Here is a 9692-nt window from a genome sequence, read left to right as displayed (position 1 = left end):
CACCTAGGGATTGGGCCTGCCCTCTGCCACCCGGGAGCAGGCCTAAGCCAGCAGGTCATTATCTCCCAAGGGGTCCCAGACTGCCAGAGGGCACAGGCCGGGCTGAGGGACCCCCTCTCCCCACTGAATGCACAAATTTTGGTGCACCGGTCCTCTAGTATATATATAAAAGCCTAAGTGACCCTTACGACCGGTTGGTTGACTGAACGACCGTCGACCAGTCTCTATGACGTGCACGGACTACCAGGGGGTAGATGCTCAATGCAGGAGCTGCTCTCTGGTGGTCAGTGCACTCCCACAGCCAACCTCTCCCTGCCAGCCAACCTTCTGAAGTCCCTTCCCCTGGCCAGCTGGCCCTGATTGGCCTGATTGGCACTGGGCTAGATGGGCCCCAATCGGCCCCTATCATGGGCCAAGCTTAGGGACTACACCTGTGCATGAATTTGTGCATCAGACCTCTATTATTAAATAAAATATGATCCTTAAAGATTTCACAATGAGGAAGATAGATATATAAGCAGATTGTTAAAATCCAATATTGGTGCTATAATACAGATATATACTAGTTATACACAATGCTAGAGAAATCTAAGGAAGGACTGTCCAATTCTGACTGGACATGTGGCTTTTAGTTCAGAAAAATCATTGGGTGAATGAGGAAGTTCTCAACTCCAAGAAACATAAAGCAGTGCTCTGACTTAACTAATAAGGATATTTATTATCTCACATAAGAAGGCATCCAGAAGTAGAGCCAATTTCAAGTCTGGATGCTTCAATGGCTCTACAAAGCCTCAACGGACCTGGATTTAATCCTTATTTTTGCTGTTGCCAGTGTTTGATTCATCCTCAGGCTGGAGGTGAGAAGATGGCAGTCATCTCAAGGCCATACATCATGTCCAGAGGAAGAGAGTTGACCATCTCTTCTTCAAACTCCATTTTACTAGTGAGGACCAAGAATCCCCCTATATGTGTCCTCTCTTGTCTGATTAGCCGAGGCCACAGGATAATTCTTTATCCAATCTCCAGCAAAGGGGTTGATATTATACTTATGTTGATTAGGCTTTCCATGGAGATGGGCTAAAGCTAAAGCCAACACCTTCACCAGCACACATCCTGGTGAGAGAGGAGTGGAGACCTGAAAAAAATTGGGGCTCTGTTAAGAAAGCATAACTGGAGAATGCATGTGAAGCCTTGATGAAAGAGATGATATTAGTCCAACTGAGTTTTAAGAGATGCAGAGGAGAACTGCAGGTGGACAAGGGCAGGGAAGAAAGGCATGCTAGGAAGAGAGGCAGGGGTAAAGGCAGGGAGCTGTGACAGGGTGTGTCTGTTTCAGGGTGATGCGGAAACTATTGGTATTATCTTTTCACATTTTGTGAAGTCATCTGGGGACAGAAGACTGCTATTCTATTAAGAATGCCAGGAGAGTTGTACAGATCCAGCAAATCTTGATGAATTTATAATGTTTTCTGAACAGAATGTCCACATTTTCTGACTGATTCACTCAATGCTGATTTTAAGATCAAATAAGGAGCCAAGAACATTGGTTTGTACACAGTGAGGATGACAGAAAGGCCTGGGGAGTTCAGGCTGGAGAGGCAGTGGGTCTGCTGAATGATGGCACCCAGCTCTGGAGAGCAGGACTCCATTTCTGAGCTGGATAAAACTGACAGAGGTGAGACACATCTTATTCTGGTTTCCTCTCATGAAATATGGAAGTAATTCTTGCTCTTAGAGAGGGTTTTGAGTATAATCTTCATAGATTTATAAATGTCCTTGGGAAAGGTGCTATATAAAACACAGTCTTGTTATTCATTTCACCTGCTTTCCAATGACCCTTATGCACATATTGGCATGTTGAGAAATTTGACATGTTCTTCCATAAAACTTCTCTTCTTACCTAAAACACAGAGGCACCACAAACAGATTCCCATTTCTAGTTGTGTCTACTCTAAAACTCCCACACATTGAGAAGAGAGCTCCTCACAGGTATGGCAATCACCAGAGAGGAAAGAAATTATCATCTCTGCACAGGTAGAGGGTGGTCATGGGACTAATAAAGATAATTTGCAAGTTTAACAAGAAAGAAAGGAAAAACATTCACAGGCTCAAAATCAGAAAAAAAAATTAAATAAGGTAGACTAAGACAAGAATTGTAAAGTTCCACCAAGTGTTAAGACTCTAGGTAAAAAAGGCGAAGGGACTGAGAAGTACAGATTAATAGTTAAAAATAATATTGAATGCAAACTGTAATAATTTTTTTTAATTAAAAGAATAAGACTCTTGGGGGAAGAAAAACGACTTGCTTTCCAAATGGCTGCTGTGACTTGCCTGTCAATAAGAATGTGATCCTCTTGGGAAAATAGTGGTATATGATTATGAGGTTAATCATTTAATTTTGCTCCTTAACAAAATGAAAATGTTTGAGTACATCACATCTTTTCAGTTTCTCTGGTTTCTTATCTTTATGGAAACAGAGAGCAAGAGGCCTATTGAGCAAGGAGTTTGTGGCTAACCCAAGAGTTCTGCTATGTTTCTGAAGGGCATCTTGTCTACTATGCCACTTTCTGGGGTTGTACGGGGCCCATAGAACCTGGAGAAAAAGTAGGTCTCCTTCTGGGTGGGAGGACATGGTACTGGAAGGACTAATTTTGTATATTGCTGGGGATCCTTGGAATGCACATAAGCATTTTTGTATATTTGAGTGATACTCTGTGGCAGATGGGAGCCAGACCAGGTTATGTGTTTTGTGTCTAACTACAAGAGCTTACAGCTTATTTACAATTTATACACTCCCAATTTAAGGCTTTTGGCCTGAGGATACCATTTGCGACATAACACCTTTTAAAAACTCTCCCACAGACTTCCCATACTCTGTGTAATGGAAAATCACAACACAACATCATTTACAAGATGTTGAAAACCAAGGAGTGGCCCAAGATGTCAGCTCCAAGAAACTACAGTAAATGTCTTGGGACTAGAAAGAATGATTAAACAACTAGCATTCCAGCAAGAAGCATCTGTCTTTTGTCATTCTCCCCAAAGCAACATGAAATGTGCAGAGGAAGGCAGCCATGTTGGTAGGGCTAAGAAGATCGGCTGTTTGTAACATTTTCCATCATTCCCTTACAACGAAAGCCCCAATCCTGTTATTTTCCAACTGCCTTTCAAAGGACAGTGTTTGCTGATGCAGCTCAAGGAAGCCTAATCTCTATCCATAGTAACCCATGGCAGCCCCTGCATCCTGGAGGCTGATTAAATGGCAGAGCTAGATGTGAAACCTCATCCCTATGCCAAACTCACTCAGGTATTTAACATTTTTATTTTTTTATTTTTACTTTTTTTCCCGATTTCTATCCAAAACATGCTTTCCTTGGCCACCTCCCCAGAGGACTGTGAAGTCATAGTGCATACACTGTCCAACTCTTACCTCTGCAGGATGGTAAAACAGACTTGAGACTTGCAGATTGCAGCTGTTCTCGGGCAAGGGCTCTGGCCAGAGGAAACAGCTGGCGCACTGGCAGTGCACATGCACATACTGGAGGGCTGTGCAACAATCCGTCTTCGGGCTGTCATCAAGCCTGAGGGCGAGGCTATCTGTGTTCATGCAATCACTCCAAATCTCTCCTTAACTCCTCATGGTCAATAGTGCTCTCCTTTTCCTTGATGACTCCTTTTCAAGGAGACTGGGAGGTATTGAGTTTCTCACTGTATTTCTTACTTATGGATAGTTCCACCTTACCTTTTCACTTACTTAGGATAGTTCCACCTTACCTTTTCACTTATTTATTAAATTTATTGGGATGACATTAGTTAATAAAATTATGTAGGATTCAGTGTACAGTTCTATAATACATCATCTGTTTATTGTATGTTCACCACCCCAAGTTAAGTTTCCTTTCATCACATTTTACGTCCCATTTACCCTTTTCTACTTCCTCCAACCCTCTATCTCTCTGGTAATCACCATTCTGTTGTCCATGTTTATGAGGTTGTTTTTCTTTTGTGTGTGTGTGTCTTTTCTTTTTTTTTGCTTACTTCCTTCATCTTTCCCACCCACCCCCCTAACCCTCTTTTCCTCTCATAGCTATCTCTGTATCTATGAGTCTGTTTCTATTTTGTTTGTTAATTTATCTTGTTTCTTAGATTCTACATATAAGTGAAATCATATGGTACTTGTCTTACTAGGACTGGCTTATTTCACTTAGCATAATTATATCCAGGTCCATTCATGCTATTGCAAAATGTAAGATTTCCTTCTTTTTTATGGCCGAGTAATATTCCATTGTGTAAATATAGCAAAGCTTTTTTTTTTTTTAATCCACTTGTCTATTGACAGATACTTGGGCTATTTCCAAATCATGGCTATTGTAAATAACACTATGATGAGCATAGGGGTGCTCTGATGAAGACTTGGACTGACGGTAGTAATAGAGGCTTTAGCTTGATCTGTAATGTTTGGATTTTGTACCAAGAACACATCCATGTAGTTTGTAATTAAAAGTAGGTAAGAGTAAAAGGATTTGCCCACGCTTAGGGGAAGAGTTTAGAGCTGACAGGCTATTAAGGAAGAATCCAATAAGGCTGGGGTAGAACTGGCTGAATACGACCTGTAGGAAATGGTGATTCTGCATTTTTATTTGTTCTGCATATAGGTAATTCCTCTAGCCTACAGATTTGTTGACCAGCTTGAAAATACCAGAATTCATGAGAATTTGTAACTCAAGAAGTAATCAAAGGCATATGAGGAGAAAGATGAAGCATTAAATCCAAGTCTGTCATGGATACGCCTTTTTAATTACATGGAAAAACAGTATAAAATACGATATTTATGAGTGTCTCATAGTTTTATAGGTGGTTCCAATTCCAAGCACATTAAGTTGTGCATAAATTAAATTTCACTTTCTGTGTGTCTTTGCTTTAACTCGTATGGCTTTAAAATTAATTTATTTCTTAATGCCTTCTCTTTTTTGAAGTTATGAACACCTTGAAATAATTTTTACTAAATTAATAAACACGTAATTATAAGACTACTAAAGGATTAAAAACTTAAGTGAAAAACATTTCATTTATACATCACCAGTGTTTGAGGATCCTAAATTCTTGGTGTACTGATGCATACCTATAATAGTTTATCTTAGCGACCCTGTGCTCTATAACTTTTTCTTTCCATATCATGACTCAGTTTCTCCCTTCTAAATAAGTTGTGCCTTTAAAGACAGATTCAATTGTTTAGAACAAGGTAATCCTATCACTCAGGAAGTTCCTTTTGACTTCAGCCTTTTCATGTGTCTGATGCCTTTGTGATTTCCACTACACCCACCATGATGCAATATGCATATAGTAGATGATGATTTAAGCACAAAAGAAATTTATTAAGGAATATTGGGGAACTCACAGAATCTCATGGCTGGAAAATCAGTATTGGAAAATGAGCAGGAACAAACAAGTCCAATGAAGAAGGCCACTACCACCATAGTTGTTGGTCCATAGTGGTCACCATAGTTTATAGTACCACCATTACTGTGAGCAAGTGCCCCTGACAAACCACGCCTGGGCACCTGTCCAGCAGCTGCCAGAGGAACTTCATTTTCTGGCGCTACAGTGGGAAAAATGCTCTGTCTGTCACTGAGACTCAGAAGAAGAGACTTCACAAACATAGGAAGTTCAAAGGCTAATGAATTGTTAAAATCTAATACATGCTTACCACAGGATTGAGTTATCTTACCTTTCTTTCCTTCTTTCTCTTTCTTCCTTTCTGCATTATTTATGGACCTGGAGAAATTGATAAACACTGGCTCTCTGAATACTAGGTTCCACATGCCTACCTGGGTGTATTAGTTTTCTATTTCTATATAACAAATCACTCTAAAACTTAGCAGTTTAAAACAAAAAGCACCTATTATTTCATACAGTTTGTGTGAGTCAGGAATTCAGAGAAAGCTTAGCTGGCTTGTGATTTCTCATGATGTTGCAAGCAAGATGTCCGCTGGGGCTGCAGTCACCTGAAGGCTTGACCAGGACTGGAAGATCCACTTCCAAGGGGGCTCACGGCTCACTTACATGCTGACGGCTGATGTCTGGGGTTGGAAGAACTCTGCTCCTCCCATACAGACCCCTCTAAAGGCTGTTTGAATACTCTCATGATTGATAGTGAGTCAAGAGTCGGGAGCGGGAGGTAGGGGGGTAAGAGATCAACCAAAGGACTTGTATGCATGCATATAAGCCTAACCAATGGACATAAGACACTGGGGAATAGGGGAGGCTAGGGGACTGTCTAGGGCGGGGAAAAAAATGGACACATATGTAATACCCTTTGTAATAAAAAATAAAATTTGAAAAAAAAAAAAAAAAGAAGAAAGCAAATCAGAGCTTCAGCATCTTGTAAGACATTTCTGCACAATATTCTATTGGTTATACAGGCCAGTCCTATTTAGTGTAGGAGAGGACTACACTGGAGGCATGAACACTAGGAGGAGAGGATCAGTGGAGGCTGGCTTATCACACTAAAAAAAGAAGGAAAGAAAGAAAGAAGAAGAAAGAAAGAAAGAAAGAAAGAAAGAAAGAAAGAAAGAAAGAAAGAAAGAAAGAAAAAAAGTTACAAATTATCTACTTAATTTCATAATCAAAGTAAAAAGTCTAATAGATCCACTATCTGAGATATGTAGACACACATTTAGAATGAAGTTATCATAATTACTTTACTTGAAGACCAAAATCTTAGTTTAATTTACTAAGTTATAATGATTTAACAAACTCCAGAAATGGAAAGCATCTCACAAAATAGATTAAAGACCTTTTTTTCCTCAATGAAACCAATTTGGAATTTTTCCACCAAAAGGTACTTTCTTTTACTCTTCCAAAGTTGTCAGAATAGCTCTGGCTGGTGTTTCTCAGTGGTTAGAGCATCAGCCTGCAGACATAAGGGTCTCGGGTTCGATTCTTGGTCAAGGGCACGTACGTACCTGGGTTTCCCATTCACTCCCTACCCCCAGTCATGTTGGAGGCAACCAGTTGGTGGGTACCTGTCTCATTGACATTTCTCCCTTCCACTCTCTCTGAAAAGCAAGAAAATTAAGGATATTTATTCTTCTTGATGCATTTTTTGGCTGAAGTGCTATTTTATTGAAAAGTCCTTAAATTTTAAAACATTAAATTCTTTTCACCTAGAAACATGAGGAGTCATGAAGTTTTGGATATTGGTAAAATATAAGGACTATTATTTTTTATGTTAGGATAACTCTGAGCCTTTTTCTTGTTTAACACAAGCTTGGCTCATTTTCTTCTTATCCTACTGCTCTCCCAGTTGAGAAATAGAATTTTATCTAAAAAAACCATTTGGCTTTCCTACAAAAGAAACTTCATCTTACTATGTATCGCATCAGGTGGGTACTAGACTTATCAGGGTGGTCACTTTGTAAGTTACATAAATGTCTAATCACTATGGTGTACATCTATAACTAATATAACATTGTATGCCAACTGTAATTGAAAGGTAAAAATATTAAATTAAAAATAAAGAAAGAAATGCTTCCTGATAGCTAGCTTTAAAGGGCTAGAGAGAATGGCTTACCATCCTGAGGATTTATACTGTAATCCTGGAAGGGCTTGGGAATTTACTTAGTGCTAGGTAATGTCAATCATTTCAGCATTGCAAATGGGCTTTAAACTAGAGGTGTCCATTAACTGGAAAAAGGACATAATAGAAAGTTACAAATGAAACTCCTACAAAGTTTCATGATGGCTACAGAATACAGGGAAACCCCCTTAAACAGGGAAGAAACTTTTGAATGGAATCTATACAAGCCATGTGCTGAAGCCAGCTCTTACAACTTATGAGAATGATTAGTAAATGTTCAGGAAATTTATGCACTGGCTGTTAAGCTATTGGTGCCTTAAGTAGGACATAGTGGGACTATTGGCACGATTCTGTAAATCAGGGCTCCCTTGCCATAGAACCAGTTGTTATAGACTGAATTGTCCTCAACATCCATATGTTCAAGCCGTAACTCCTAGTTCCCCATAATGTGATTATTTAGAGACAGGGTTTTTTCAAGAGGCAATTAAGTGAAAATGAGGCCATCATGTTAGACTCTAATTTGATCTGAACAGTGTCTTTATAAGAATAGAGAATTGGAATTACAAAAAGACACCAGAGGTGTGCCTGCAGAAAGGAAAGACTATGTAAGGACACAGTGAGAAGATGGACATTTGCAAAAAAGGGAGAGGTCTCAGGAGAAACCAGTTTTTCTGACACCTTAATATTGACTCTGTAGCCTCTAAAACTGTGAGAAAATAAATTTCTGTTGTGTAAGCCACTGAATTTATGTTATTTTGTTAGGGTAGTCATAACTAATTCACCAGTGTACCAGGACACATAGGAGGCTCATAGTGGAGACCGCCTGAAAATGTGGTATATGATTTAGAGTTTGCACAGTGGGTGGTGGTGGTGGTGGTGGTGGTGGTGGTGGTGGTGGTGGTAAAAGTTGAGCTTCAACTGAAGGGAAAGCTCTTTGGGCCAAGTGAAGGCAATGCCCACAGGGTAAAGAGAACTAGTTCAGAAGATATTTAGGGGCTAGAGCCACAGAGAGTTTTGTAAAAAGTAAAAAAGGTTACTGTAAAAGCATTTGGAAAATTCCAACACCCTTTCCTGATAAAAACTCTCAGCAAAGTGGGAATAAAGGGATCAGACCTCAGCATAATAAAAACCTTATATGACAAACCTACAGCCAACATCATACTCAATGGGCAAAATCTAAACTCATTTTCCTTAAGAATGGGAACAAGACGAGGATGCCCACTTTCACCAATCCTGTTCAACATAGTACTGGAAGTGCTAGCCATAGTGATCAGACAAGAAGAAGAAATAAAAGGCATCCAAATTGGAAAAGAAGAAGTAAAACTGTCCCTATTCGCAGATGAGATGATATTGTACATAGAAAACCCCAAAGACTCCATCAAAAAACTACTAGACCTAATTAATGAATTTGGCAATGTATCAGGATACAAAATTAACACCCCAAATCTATGGCCTTTTTATATACCGACTAGAGGTCCATTGCACGAAGAGATTCGTGCAATTGGCCTTCCCTTCCCCTGGCTGCCAGCACCAGTTTTCCTCCAGCACCCGAGACCCAGGCCTTCACTCCAGATGGAGCCTTCAGTCTTTGTGGCTCTGGACAGAGCCTTCAGTCTTCTCTCCACCGCTTTGCCCCTACATTTGCAAATTAACTGTCATCTTTGTTGGGTTAATTTGCATACTCTCCTGATTGGCTGGTGAGCATAGCAGAAGGATAGTTAATTTACATGTTTGTCTATTATTAGGTAAGATAATGAACTCACAAAAAAAGAAACGAAATAAACAATCCCATTTACCATTGCACCAAAAAAATTAAGATACCTAGGAATAAACTTAACTAAGGAGGTAAAAGACCTGTACTCAGAAAACTACAGGATATTAAAAAAACAGATAGAGGAAGACATGAACAAATAGAAAAACATACCATGTTCATGGATTGGTAGAATCAACATAATTAAAATGTCCATACTACCCAAAGCAATCTACTGATTTTATACAATCTCCATTAAAATACCAATGGCATATTTCAAAGATCTAGAATAAACTCTCCAAAAATTTATCTGAAAAAACAGATCCCGAATAGCCACAGCAATCCTGAGAAAGAAGAACAAAG

Source organism: Myotis davidii, unplaced genomic scaffold, assembly GCF_000327345.1.
Source record: "Myotis davidii unplaced genomic scaffold, ASM32734v1 scaffold450, whole genome shotgun sequence".
In the NCBI taxonomy this organism is placed as follows: domain Eukaryota; kingdom Metazoa; phylum Chordata; class Mammalia; order Chiroptera; family Vespertilionidae; genus Myotis; species Myotis davidii.
Note: the sequence above shows the minus strand (reverse complement) of the source record.